This window comes from Arachis ipaensis, chromosome B8, assembly GCF_059453495.1.
Source record: "Arachis ipaensis isolate K30076 ecotype BB chromosome B8, ASM5945349v1, whole genome shotgun sequence".
Taxonomy (NCBI): Eukaryota; Viridiplantae; Streptophyta; class Magnoliopsida; order Fabales; family Fabaceae; genus Arachis; species Arachis ipaensis.
Genome location: NC_142443.1, coordinates 78,001,279 through 78,015,263, shown reverse-complemented (window position 1 = coordinate 78,015,263; position 13,985 = coordinate 78,001,279). Strand labels below are relative to the sequence as shown.

General features: G+C 38.0%; 1 non-coding gene across 1 annotated transcript; it reads right to left on the bottom strand.

Annotated features, from left to right (window-relative positions):
* Positions 1 to 3,421: 3,421 nt before the first annotated feature.
* LOC148548530 (small nucleolar RNA R71) lies at positions 3,422 to 3,525 on the bottom strand. The gene has a single exon (XR_015898254.1). It is a non-coding gene; the product is annotated as a small nucleolar RNA R71 (small nucleolar RNA).
* Between the last annotated feature and the right edge of the window lie 10,460 nt (positions 3,526 to 13,985).

Below are 13,985 nucleotides of genomic sequence, written 5' to 3'. Positions count from 1 at the left end.
CATTCGGCCATGCCTGGACCTTGTTCTTATGTATTTTCAAAGGTAGAGTTTCTACACACCATAGATTAAGGTGTGGAGCTCTGCTGTTCCTCAAGAATTAATGCAAAGTACTATTGTTTTTCTATTCAATTCAAGCCTCTTTCTTCTCTAAGATATTCATTCGCACACAAGAACATGATGAATGTGATGATTATGTGACGCTCATCACCATTCTCACTTATGAACGCGTGCCTGACAACCACTTCCGTTCTACATGCAAACAAGCTTGAATGCGTATCTCTTAGCCTCCTGATCGTGAGATCAGAGTCTTCGTGGTATAGGCTAGAATTATTGGCGGCCATTCTTGAGATCCGTAAAGTCTAAACCTTGTCTGTGGTATTCCGAGTAGGATCTGGGAAGGGATGGCTGTGACGAGCTTCAAACTCGCGAGTGCTGGGCGTAGTGACAGACGCAAAAAGGATTACTCAATCCTATTCCAGTATGATCGAGAACTGACAGATGATTAGCCGTTTGGTGACAGCGCATTTTGGATCATTTTCACTGAGAGGACGGGATGTAGCCATTGACAACGGTGATGCCCTGCATAAAGCTTGCCATGGAAAGGAGTAAGAATGATTGGATGAAGACAGCAGGAAAACAGAGATTCAGAAGGAACAAAAGCATCTCTATACGCTTTTCTGAAATTTTCACCAATGAATTACATAGGTATCTCTATCCTATTTTATATTTTATTTATATCTTAATTATCAAATATCCATAACCATATGAATCTGCCTGACTGAGATTTGCAAGATGACCATAGCTTGCTTCAAACCGACAATCTCTGTGGGATCGACCCTTACTCATGTAAGGTTTATTACTTGGACGACCCAGTGCACTTGCTGGTTAGTTGTGCGAAGTTGTGACAAAGAACTAAGATTATGAACGTGCGTATCAAGTTTTTGGCGCCGTTACCAAGGAATGAACGATCACGATTTTGTGCACCAAGTTTTTGGCGCCATTGCCGGGGATTGTTCGAGTTTGGACAACTAACGGTTCATCTTGTTGCTCAGATTAGGTAATTTTATTTTAATTTTAAGCTTTTTGTTTTTATTCTTTTATTTTCGAAAAAATTTTTCAAAAAAAAATTTAAAAATAAATTATTCTATGGCTTCAGAACTTTTAAGAATGAATTCTAGAGTTTCACGATGATTTGTTGAAGTCTGGCTGGCTGTGAAGCCATGTCTAATTCTTTTGGACCGAGGTTTCAACTTATCATCACAAGAGTCCTTAGACTCCCATCGTATCAGCTGTTGTATGCCTGATTTGTATCTGTTGAAGCTTGGCTGGCCATTGGCCATGTCTAGTGTTTTGGACCAGAGCTTTCACTGAAAGCTTGGCTGGCTAGTAAGTCATGTCTAATTCCTGGACCGGAGCTTTAGACTAACATTGCATGATTCCTGGAATTCTCATTAAAAAAAAATTTTGAAATCCTTATTTTTCTTTTCCAATTAATTTTCGAAAAAAATCCAAAAATTTTTTAATAAAATCATAAAAAAACCAAAAATTTGATGTTTCTTGTTTGAGTCTAGTGTCAAGTCATAAGTTTGGTGTCAATTGCATGTTTATCTTTTTCTTGCATTTTTCAAAAATTCATGCATATGTTCTTCATGATCTTCAAGTTGTTCTTGATGATTTTCTATGTTTGATCTTTAATTTTTCTTGTTTTGTGTCTTTTATTGTTTTTCATATGCATTCTTGCATTCATAGTGTCTAAAAATTAAAAATTTCTAAGTTTGGTGTCTTGCATATTTTTCTTTTCTTAAAAATTTTCAAAAAAAAAATAAGTCTTGATGTTCATCTTGATCTTCAAAGTGTTCTTGGTGTTCATCTTGACATTCAAAGTGCTCTTGCATGCATTAGTTGTTTTGATTCATAATTTCTATGTTTTGTGTCAATTTTGTGTTTTTCTCTTTCTTCATTAAAAATTCAAAAATAAAAAAAACATATCTTTCCCTTATTCACTCATAAATTTTCGAAAATTTGAATTGACTTTTTCAAAACTTTTTAAAATTTAGTTGTTTCTTATGAGTCAAATCAAATTTTCAATTTAAAAATTCTATCTTTTTCAAATCTTTTTCAATTTTTTTATATTTTTTCGAAAATTTTTAAAACTAATTTTCAAAATCTTTTTCTTATTTTTACTTCATATTTTCGAATTTATTACTAACATTTAATATTTTGATTCAAAAATTTCAAGTTGTTACTTGCCTATTAAGAAAGGTTCAATCTTTAAAATTTTAAAATCATATCTTTTTATTTCTTGTTAGTCAAGTAATTAACTTTAATTTTCAAAATCAAATCTTTTTAAATTTCCTTTTCAAATCTTTTTCAAAATATCTTTCAATCATATCTTTTTCAATTTTAATTTCAAAACCTTTTTCTAACTTCTTATCTTTTCAAAATTGATTTTCAAATCTTTTTCAATTAACTACTTGACTTTTTGTTAGATTTTAAAAGTTTACTATTTCAATCATATTTTTTTCAGAACTACCTAACTAATTCTCTCTCTAATTTTCGAAAATCACCTTCCTCTTTTTCAGAATTCCTTTTAATTAATTGATTTAAATTTTAATTTAGTTTCATTTTTCTTTTTTAAATTTTCAAATTTTAACTTTAATTTTAAATTAAAAACAAAAATATTTTTCTTTTCTTTTCAATTATTTTCGAAAATTCTTCTCTCTCACCTCCTCCTAATTATTTATTTATCTACTAACACTTCTCTTCTTAAAAATTCGAACCCTCTCCCTCTTTCTATGTTCGAATTTCTTTTCTTCTTCTACTCACATAAAGGAATCTCTATACTGTGACATAGAGGATTCCTCTTCTTTTCTGTTTTCTTCTTTTTCATATGAGCAGGAACAAGGATAAGAACATTCTTATTGAAGCTGATCCTAAACCTGAAAGGACTCTGAAGAGGAAGCTAAGGGAAGCTAAAGCACAACTCTCTGGAGAAAATCTGACAGGAATTTTCGAAAAAGAAGGAGACATGGCCAAAAATAATAACAATGCAAGGAAGATGCTTGGTGACTTTACTGCACCAAATTCCAATTTACATGGAAAAAGCATCTCAATCCCTGCCATTGGAGCAAACAATTTTGAGCTAAAGTCTCAATTAGTTTCTCTGATGCAACAGAACTGCAAGTTTTATGGACTTCCATTAGAAGATCCTTTTCAGTTCTTAACTGAATTCTTGCAGATCTATGACACTGTTAAGACCAATGGGGTTGATCCCGAGGTCTACAGGCTTATGCTTTTCCCGTTTGCTATAAGAGACAGAGCTAGAATATGGTTGGACTCTCAACCTAAAGATAGCCTGAACTCTTGGGATAAGCTGGTCACGACTTTCTTAGCCAAGTTCTTTCCTCCTCAAAAGCTTAGAAAGATTAGAGTGGATGTTCAAACCTTCAAACAGAAAGAAGGTGAATCCCTCTATGAAGCTTGGGAGAGATACAAGCAACTGACCAAAAAGTGTCATTCTGACATGCTTTCAGAATGGACCATCCTGGATATATTCTATGATGGTCCGTCTAAATTATATAAGATGTCATTGGACCATTCTGCAGGTGGATCCATTCACCTAAAGAAAATGCCTGCAGAAGCTCAAGAACACATTGACATGGTTGCAAATAACCAGTTCATCTACACTTCTGAAAGGAATCCTGTGAGTAATGGGACACCTCAGAGGAAGGGAGTTCTTGAAATTGATGCTCTGAATGCCATATTGGCTCAGAATAAAATATTGACTCAGCAAGTCAATATGATTTCTCAGAGTCTGAATGGATTGCAAGCTGCATCCAACAGTACTCAAGAGGCATCTTCTGAAGAAGAAGCTTATGATCCTGAGAACCCTGTAATAGCAGAGGTGAATTACATGGGGGAACCCTATGGAAATACCTATAATCTCTCATGGAGAAATCATCCAAATTTCTCATAGAAGGATCAACAAAAGCCTCAACAAGGCTTTAATAATGGTGGAAGAAATAGGATCAGCAATGGCAAACCTTTTCCATCATCCACTCAGCAACAGACAGAGAATTCTGAGCAGAATCCATCTAGCTTAGCAAATATAGTCTCTGATCTATCTAAGGCCACTCTAAGTTTCATGAATGAAACAAGGTCCTCCATTAGAAATTTGGAGGCACAAGTAGGCCAGCTGAGTAAAAGAGTCACTGAAACATCTCCTAGTACTCTCCCAAGCAATACAGAAGAGAATCCAAAAAGAGAGTGCAAGGCCATTACCTTGCATGGTGTGGCAGAACCCAGAGAGGAGGAGGAAGACGTGAATCCTAGTGAGGAAGACCTCCTGAGACGTTCAGTGACCAATAAGGAGTTTCCCTTTGAGGAACCAAAGGAATCTGAGGCTCATCTAGAGACCATAGAGATTCCATTGAACCTCCTTTTACCATTCATGAGCTCTGAGGACTATTCATCTTCTGAAGAAGATGAAGACATTGTTCAAGGGTAAGTTGCCCAGTATTTAGGAGCAATCATGAAGCTGAATACCAAATTAATTGGTAATGAGGCTTGGGAAGATGAACCTCCCTTGCTCACCAATGAACTGAATGCATTGGATAGGCATAAATTACCTCAAAAGAAACAGGATCCTAGTAAATTTCTAATTCACTGTAACATAGGAACCATGACCTTTGAGAAGGCTCTGTGTGACCCGGGGTCAGAAATAAACTTAATGCCACTCTCTGTAATGGAGAAACTTGGGATCTTTGAGGTGCAAGCTGCCAGAATCTCATTAGAGATGGCAGACAACTCAAGAAAACAGGCTTATGGACTAGTAGAGGACGTGCTAGTAAAGGTTGAAGGCCTTTACATCCCTGCTGATTTCATAATCCTAGACACTAGGAAGGATGAGGATGAATCCATCATCCTTGGAAGACCCTTCCTAGCCACAGCAAGAGCTGTGATTGATGTGGACAGAGGAGAATTGGTCCTTCAACTAAATGAGGACAACCTTGTGTTTAAAACTCAAGGATCTCCTTTTGTAACCATGGAGAGCAAGCATCAAAAGCTTCTCTCACTGCAGAGTCAACCAATGCCCCCACAGTCAAACTCTAAGTTTGGTGTTGGGAGGCCACAACCAAACTCTAAGTTTGGTGTTGAACCCCCACATTCAAACTCTAAGTTTGCTGTTAGGAGGTTCCAACAATGCTCTGAACATCTGTGAGGCTCCATGAGAGCTAACTGTCAAGCTATTGACATTAAATAAGCACTTGTTGGGAGGCAACCCAATATTATTTAATTATATCTATTTATTTTCTATTGTTATTTTATTTTTTTAGGTTGATGATCATGTGGAGTCATAAAAACTATTGAAAAATCAAAAACAGAATGAAAAATAGCTTTAAAAATAGCTCACCCTGGAGGAAGAACTTACTGGCATTTAAACGCCAGTAAGAAGCATCAAACTGGCGTTTAACGCCAGAAAGAAGCATCAAGCTAGCGTTAAATGCCAGAAACAAGCACCAGACTGGCGTTTAACGCCAGAACAGAGTATGGAAGTGGCGTTCAACGCCAGAAACAAGCAGCAAGCTGGCGTTTAACGCCACACATGCATACTAAGGGCGTTTTACATGCCTAATTGGAGCAGGGATGTTAAGTCCTTGACCCCACTGGATCTGTGGACCCCACAGGATCTCCACCTTTTCTTCTCTCCTCTTTACACCTTTTCATAACTCTCTTCCCTAAATACCCTTCACCAATCACCTCAATCACTCTTCCCCATCACCTCTTCACCACTCACATCCAACCTCTCTTCCCCAAAAACCCCACCTACCTCCAAAATTCAAACTCTTTTTCCTCCCAAACCCAGCCCTAATGGCCGAACCCTAAACCCTCCCCCACTCCTATATAAACCCCTCATTCCTTCTTCATTTTCACACAACAAAACCCTTTCTTCTTCCCCTTGGCCGAATACACACCTCTCTCCCTCTCCTCCATTTTTCTTCTTCTTACCCTTCTTTCTTTCTTCTTTTGCTCGGAGACGAGCAAAAATTTTAAGTTTGGTGTGGTAAAAGCATTGCTTTTTATTTTTCCATAACCATTAATGGCACCTAAGGCCAGAGAAACCTCAAGAAAGAGGAAAGGGAAGGCAATAGCTTCCACCTCTGAGTCATGGGAGATGGAGAGATTCATCTCAAGGGTCCATAGCTCAGTAGTAGAGCATTTGACTGCACAACAAGAGAGCCCACTCATGGACCTCAACAAGAGCATGAGGAATTCCCTCACCAAGAAATCCCTGAGATACCTCAAGGGATATATTTTTCTCCACACAACTATTGGGAGCAACTAAGGATAGGAGCACCAAAATCACTAGGGATGGAGCAACAAAGACAAGGAAGAGACATAGAGGAGCTCAAGAGCACCATTGGTTCTTCAAGAAGAGGAAGACGCCACCCTCACTAAGGTGGACTCGTTCCTTAATCTCCTTGTTCTTATTTTCCTGTTTTTCGGTTTTTGAGCCTTATGTTTTATTTATGTTTGTGTCTTTACTATATGATCATTAGTATTTAAGTGTCTATGTCTTAAAGCCATGAATGTCCTATGAATCCATCACCTCTCTTAAATGAAAAATGCTTTTAATCACAAAAGAACAAGAAGTACATGATTTTGAATTCATCCTTGAAACTAGTTTAATTATTTTGATGTGGTGACAATACTTTTTGTTTTCTGAATGAATGCTTGAACAGTGCATATGTCTTTTGATATTGTGGTTTATGAATGTTAAATATGTTGGCTCTTGAAAGAATGATGAAAAAGGAGAAATGTTATTGATAATCTGAAAAATCATAAAATTGATTCTTGAAGCAAGAACAAGCAGTGAATACAAAAGCTTGTGAAAAAAAAAAGAGAAGAGAAAAGAAAAATGGCGAAAAAAAAAGAAAGAAAAAGAAAAAGCAAGCAGAAAAAGCCAAAAGCTCTTTAAACCAAAAGGCAAGAGCAAAAAAGCCAATAGCCCTTAAAACCAAAAGACAAGGGTAATAAAAAAGGATCAAGGCTTTGAGTATCAGTGGATAGGAGGGCCTAAAGGAATAAAATCCTGGACTAAGCAGCTAAACCAAGCTGTCTCTAACCATGTGCTTGTGGCGTGAAGGTGTCAAGTGAAAACTTGAGACTGAGCAGTTAAATCAAGGTCCAAAGCAAAAAAAGAGTGTGCTTAAGAACCCTGGACACCTCTAATTAGGGACTTTAGCAAAGTTGAGTCACAATCTGAAAAGGTTCACCCAGTTATGTGTCTGTGGCATTTATGTATCCGGTGGTAATACTGGAAAACAAAGTGCTTAAGGCCACGGCCAAGACTCATAAAGTAGCTGTGTTCAAGAATCAACATACTGAACTAGGAGAATCAATAACACTATCTGAATTCTAAGTTCCTATAGATGCCAATCATTCTGAACTTCAAAGGATAAAGTGAGATGCCAAAACTATTCAAGAGGCAAAAAGCTACTAGTTCCGCTCATCTGATTGGAGCTAAGTTTCATTGATATTTGGAATTTATAGTATATTCTCTTCTTTTTATCCTATTTGATTTTCAGTTGCTTGGGGACAAGCAACAATTTAAGTTTGGTGTTGTGATGAGCGGATAATTTTTACGCTTTTTGGCATTGTTTTTACATAGTTTTTAATATGATTTGATTAGTTTTTAATATATTTTTATTAGTTTTTTTAAATAAAAATCACATTTCTGGACTTTACTAGGAGTTTGTGTGTTTTTCTGTGATTTCAGGTATTTTCTGGCTGAAATTAAGGGACTTGAGCAAAAATCAGATTCAGAGGCTGAAGAAGGACTGCAGATGCTATTGGATTCTGACCTCCCTACACTCAAAGTGGATTTTCTAGAGCTACAGGATTCCAAATGGTGCGCTCTCAATTGAGTTGGAAAGTAGACATCCAGGGATTTCCAGAAATATATAATAGTCTATACTTTGCTCGAGTATAGACGATGCAAACTGGCGTTCAACTCCACTCTCTGTCCTATTCTAGAGTTAAACGCCAGAAACAGGTTGCAAAGCAGAGTTAAACGCCAGAAACAGGTTACAAACTGGCATTTAACTCCAAGAAAGACCTCTGCACATGAAAGCTACAATGCTCAGCCCAAGCACATACCAAGTGGGCCCGGAAGTGGATTTCTGCATCATTTACTCATTTCTGTAACCCTAGTAACTAGTTTAGTATAAATAGAACTTTTTACTATTGTATGTCTGATCTTTGATTAGTCTTATGCTATCTTAGACCTTTAGGGGGGGCTGGCCATTCGGCCATGCTTGGACCTTGTTCTTATGTATTTTCAACGGTAAAGTTTCTACACACCATAGATTAAGGTGTGGAGCTCTGCTGTTCCTCAAGAATTAATGCAAAGTACTATTGTTTTTCTATTCAATTCAAGCCTCTTTCTTCTTTAAGATATTCATTCGCACACAAGAACATGATGAATGTGATGATTATGTGACGCTCATTACCATTCTCACTTATGAATGCGTGCCTGACAACCACTTCCGTTCTACATGCAAACAAGCTTGAATGCGTATCTCTTAGCCTCCTGATCGTGAGATCAGAGTCTTCGTGGTATAGGCTAGAATTATTGGCGGCTATTCTTGAGATCCGGAAAGTCTAAACCTTATATGTGGTATTCCTAGTAGGATCTGGGAAGGGATGGCTGTGACGAGCTTCAAACTCGCGAGTGCTGGGCGTAGTGACAGACGCAAAAAGGATTACTGAATCCTATTCCAGTATGATCAAGAACTGACAGATGATTAGTCGTCCGGTGACAGCACATTTTAGACCATTTTCACTGAGAGGACGGGATGTAGCCATTGACAACGGTGATGCCCTGCATAAAGCTTGCCATGGAAAGGAGTAGGAATGATTGGATGAAGACAGTAGGAAAGCAGAGATTCAGAAGGAACAAAAGCATCTCTATATGCTTATCTGAAATTCTCACCAATAAATTACATAAGTATCTCTATCCTATTTTATATTTTATTTATATCTTAATTATCAAATATCCATAACCATATGAATCTGCCTGACTGAGATTTGCAAGATGAGCATAGCTTGCTTCAAACCGACAATCTCCGTGGGATCGACCCTAACTCACGTAAGGTTTATTACCTGGACGACCCAGTGCACTTGCTGGTTAGTTGTGCGAAGTTGTGACAAAGAACTAAGATTATGAACGTGTGTATCAAGTTTTTGGCGCCGTTACCAAGGAATGAACGATCATGATTTTGTGCACCACGCACCAAGCACCAAAAGCCAAGCCCCTCCTCAAGAAGGTAAGGAGCATCATTAATGTTGATGAACAAGAGAAGGAAAACCCTACGAGGGATTCTACTAAGTTTCCCAACCGTTATTGTGAGCTCATGTTCCCCCTTGTGACTGAAAGAAACTATCACCCTGAACCTCTTCTTGCTCCTCCGGCCCACATTGTTCAGCGTGTGATACCCCGCATCGAGCGCGACAGTGGGGGTTTCTCATGAGAAGACCGCAGGAGGCAAACCTCTCTTGGGTGGTGGAGTTTTACTCCAACTACCACTCACCTTCTCTCACATCAGTTTTTGTGCGCCGGAAGTAAGTCCCCATCTCGGAGGCAGCTATTCAAGGAGTAATTAAGACCGGACCATTGGCGGATGGGATAGATGCTTATCAAGAGGTCTTGAAGCAGCATTGTGAATATGGTTTCGATTGGGATGCCATTCTCCGTGTAATTGCTGAACCGGGAACGTTTTGGACCCAAGGGAGAATGAGACCCCGGCCCAAGGGTATTGCCGCGTGTTATCTCACTGTGGAAGCTCAAGCATGGGCCCAAATTTTTTCCCATTATGTGCTCCCAAGCACCCACGAGTCATCTATCACCGCAGAGCTAGCCTTCTCGGTTTGGTGCATACTTAGGAAGGCACTAATTCTGGTGGATGGCGATGTCATCCCATCCGAAAAATATCTCAAGCCTCTGGCGGACACCATAAACCTTGACGTGGCTATTCCCGCGGGCATCCTCACCACTTCATCCGCACAACCTAGATCATCCCACCAATGCCTTGAGGATCTCCATAAGAAGATGGACTGATATGAACGGCGGAACCAACGCCGGTTTGCTTATGTAAAGAAGCTTTTGAGTTTTGTGACCCCACCTATGGAGGAACCAGAGATTTCCACTTCCACCTCGAACTTGAGTGAAGATAGCATGGATGGAATGGATAATGGAAGCTCCAAGGCCGATCGTCCCTTACGTCTCACCAATAGCACCGTGGACAGTGCTTGTTCTTAAGTGTGGGGAGGTCGTTCGACCGGTCTCCGTAGGTAACACCCAAATAAACTTTCATTTCCTTAGTTAATTAGGATAGATTGCATGATTAGGTTTTGCTTTTGAATACCTTTTGCATGATTAGTGTCTCTTATTAGGTCTACTTGGTTAGTGTAATGATTTCCTTTCCAAGAAACTATAATTTTTGGGCAACCCTACCAATTTGAAAATTTTTTTGGTGCTAAACTTGCTTGAGGAAAGTATTTTGGAACATGATTTTAGAGTTGAGAACATAAGCAAGTGAGACTTGAGCCAATTGCGTGGTTACATCTTATAACCACTTATCTTCCTTCTTGTGAGCATTGTTCTCCCTCTATGATTGTGATCCTTGATTTGTTTGACTCTATATGTCCATTATTGTGTGTATGAGTGCATGTATGTGATTGAGGCCATCATTTTACTTAGCCACTTACCCAAATAGCCTTACCTTACAACAACCTTTGTTAGCCAATTTGAGCTTATGATTAACCCACTTGTTCTTAATTTTAGCACATTACAAGCCTAAAGCAGAAAACCATGAATGTCCTTATTTGAATCTTTGATTAGCTTAGACTAGTGTGTGTGTGTGTCATTCAAGTGTGGGAAACGGGGGACATTAGTTGAGGTAAGAGCATGTTTTTTTATTGAAAATATTGGGAATTAGGCACATACTCATGTGTTTATTGAATATGTAAACCATATGCATTGGTATCAAAAAGAAAACAAAAAGAAAGAAAGAGAAAAACAAAAGAAAAGAAAAATGAATAATAAAAAAAAAGAGAAAAATATATAGAAAAAAAGAAAAAGAAAAAGGGGACAAAATGCCCCAAAGTAAAGTTCAATAACAATCAATGCATATGTGTAGTGACCAAAGGAGAACGCATGAGTATGTGGGAAAAAAAAGTGAGGAATGGGTAGTTAGGTTAGCACTTAATTGTATAGGTTGCATATAGGTTAGGTGGGATGCTTAGGTTAATCAAAGATTCAAATTCTAGTCCACTTAGCCATATATATAACCCTACCTTGACCCTAGCCCCATTACAACCAAAGAAAAGACCTCATGATATATGTATGCATGCATAGAATAATTATTGATTGTTAGAGGAAGAACAAATTTTGGAAAGCATGAAATAGAGGAGAATTGAGTGATCAACCCTACACACCGAGCGAATAGAGTGTAAACACTTCCGGTGAGGGTTCAAGGCTCAATTCCTTGTTCCCGGCTCTCGCGATCATTCTTCATGCAAGTTATGCGCACTTCACTTTGATTATTGGAATTGGTAGAGTTCATATATTGTTTATCATTTTGCCCTATGTGCTTATATATGTTCTTGGAAGATTGATATGCTTTTGACCAAGTAGATAGTAGCACTCATTTTAGTTGCATTCATATAGATAGATTGCATCTCATAAATCCCATTCTCTTGTGATTCTTTAGTCTTTGGCTTTCTTTTAAGCATGAGGACATGCTTGGTCTAAGTGTGGAGAGGTTGATAAACCCCATTTTTAGGGTTTATCTTGTATGGATTTTGAGGGTTTTATCGATGTTCTTTTACACTTATTCATATAAAATGCATGGTTTTGTGTTTCCTTTCCAATTTTGCTTCATGGATGAAAACATGCCTCTTTTACACTCAATGTGTTATATTTGAATCCTCTTCTATTACCATTCGATGTCGTGATCTGTTTGTTAAGTGATTTCAGAGTTTATAGGGCAAAGATGGCCTAGAAGAGAGGAAGGAAGCATGCATAAATGGAAAGAGCATGGAAATTGGAGCTTTGAAGCTTAAGCAGTGACGCGTACGCGTGCCTTACGCGTACACGTGGATCGTAAAAACCCAGGGACGCGCATGCGTGCTGTACGCGTACGCGTCGGTGCTCGCACGTGATTTTTAAGTGAAAACGTGCCCAGCAAATTCACAGAGGCTGTGGGGCCCAATCTGAACCAACTTTGGCGCCAAAGCATTTAAAAAGGACAAGGGATGAAGGGATATTGATTCATTCACTCATTTTAAGATATTTTTCTAATTAGTTTTGGAAGTTACATTTTGTAGAGAGAGAAACTCTAGCTTCTCTCTAGGGTTTTACTTCTCAAATTTAGAATTCTCTTGGATCCATTGGTGAGATCTATTGTCAATTCACTTCTACATTGCTTCAAGTTGTAGATCTCATTCTCCTACTCTCAATTTAGCTCTTGTTGTTCAAGTTACTTGTGGATCTTATGGATGTTGTTACTTTGCTTTCCATTAATGCATTGAGGTAATTTCACTTGATTCTCATTCCCAAGGCTCTCGTATCGCTCGATTCTCATTCACACTATTAGCTTGTTCATTGATTGCATGAAACTCCAAAATACCAATACAACTTCTAACCAACAATGTGCATCTTGGAGCACTCCTAGGGAGAACGATTCGGGACTAATACTCTCGGTTATTGAATTTAGATTGTGGTGACACAATTTCTTTGTTTGATGTGGAATTGCGTGTCGATTTAGACTATACTCACGATTGGATTTATTGATAAATTCTATACCGGCATAAAATCACTCATCATACTATAAAAAGGATTTGGATCTGCCCACGCGGAGAGTGTTCTTCTCCTAATTTTCATTCTGCACTTTTACACTTCTTCTCTGCTAAGGTTTTCTACACCAAGAGCAACTAAACCTCTATTGTTAAGGTTAGGAGCTCTGTTTACTTGAATGGATAAATAAATATTTGCTCTTCTACTTTTGATTAATTCCTTGATTATTGTTTAAGGATTTGTTTCGTTCGTCATCCTAGGGATTAGCAATTATTGGGAAATAACTCTAATTCTACTTGAATTCTATTTGAGTCTTAGAAAAGTTATATCATTAGAATTACAGCTTGAAACCAAATTCTCGATACTTCTAATTATTTGGACTTAGTATGGTACGTGACATATAACTACATTATACTTTGGGATTCTTAGGGTTGTGTGGCTTATAAATCGGAAATTGAACTTAACCCTCTAATATAATTGAGTGATCAAGGAATTGACGGTCAGTTAGATTAAAGGACATTGAATTGCCTAGGAATAGGAGTTTAATCACTTGGAGTTTGCCATAAACGAATTCATCACATGATCAAGGTAGTTGACATTGAATATTACTCCGAACATTTAAACATCTCCAAAGTCGTAACTCCATTCTCATACCGTTTTCTCAACCGTTCATTATTTGCTTCCTTACTTTATTGCCTATTATGCTATTTGACAACCAAAACTCTCATTTCAATTTGTCTAACTAGAATAGCTAATCAACTATTGCTTGCTTAGTTCATTAATTCTCGTGAGATCGACACTCACTCACCGTGAGTTATTACTTGGTATGATCTAGTGCACTTGCAGGTAAGTTGTGGTTTGTAATTTTGGTACCAGTTAGGAATTTATTGACCAAATTATCCCATGTTGATATTTTCTCCAGCGGCTGAGTTTTGAGCCACTGTTTGGCTTAGTCCCTCACAGAGAATGGGAATAGCCTCAATCTATAGGCTTCGACAGAGACTCTGTTAGTTTTGACTGTGTCACAGACCTTAAGAAAGGTGAAGATGTGCAAATTTGGATCTTCTTGAGGGCTCCCACTAAATTGACTTTGTTGCAATAAGGAGATGAGTTGAGGTTTTAATTC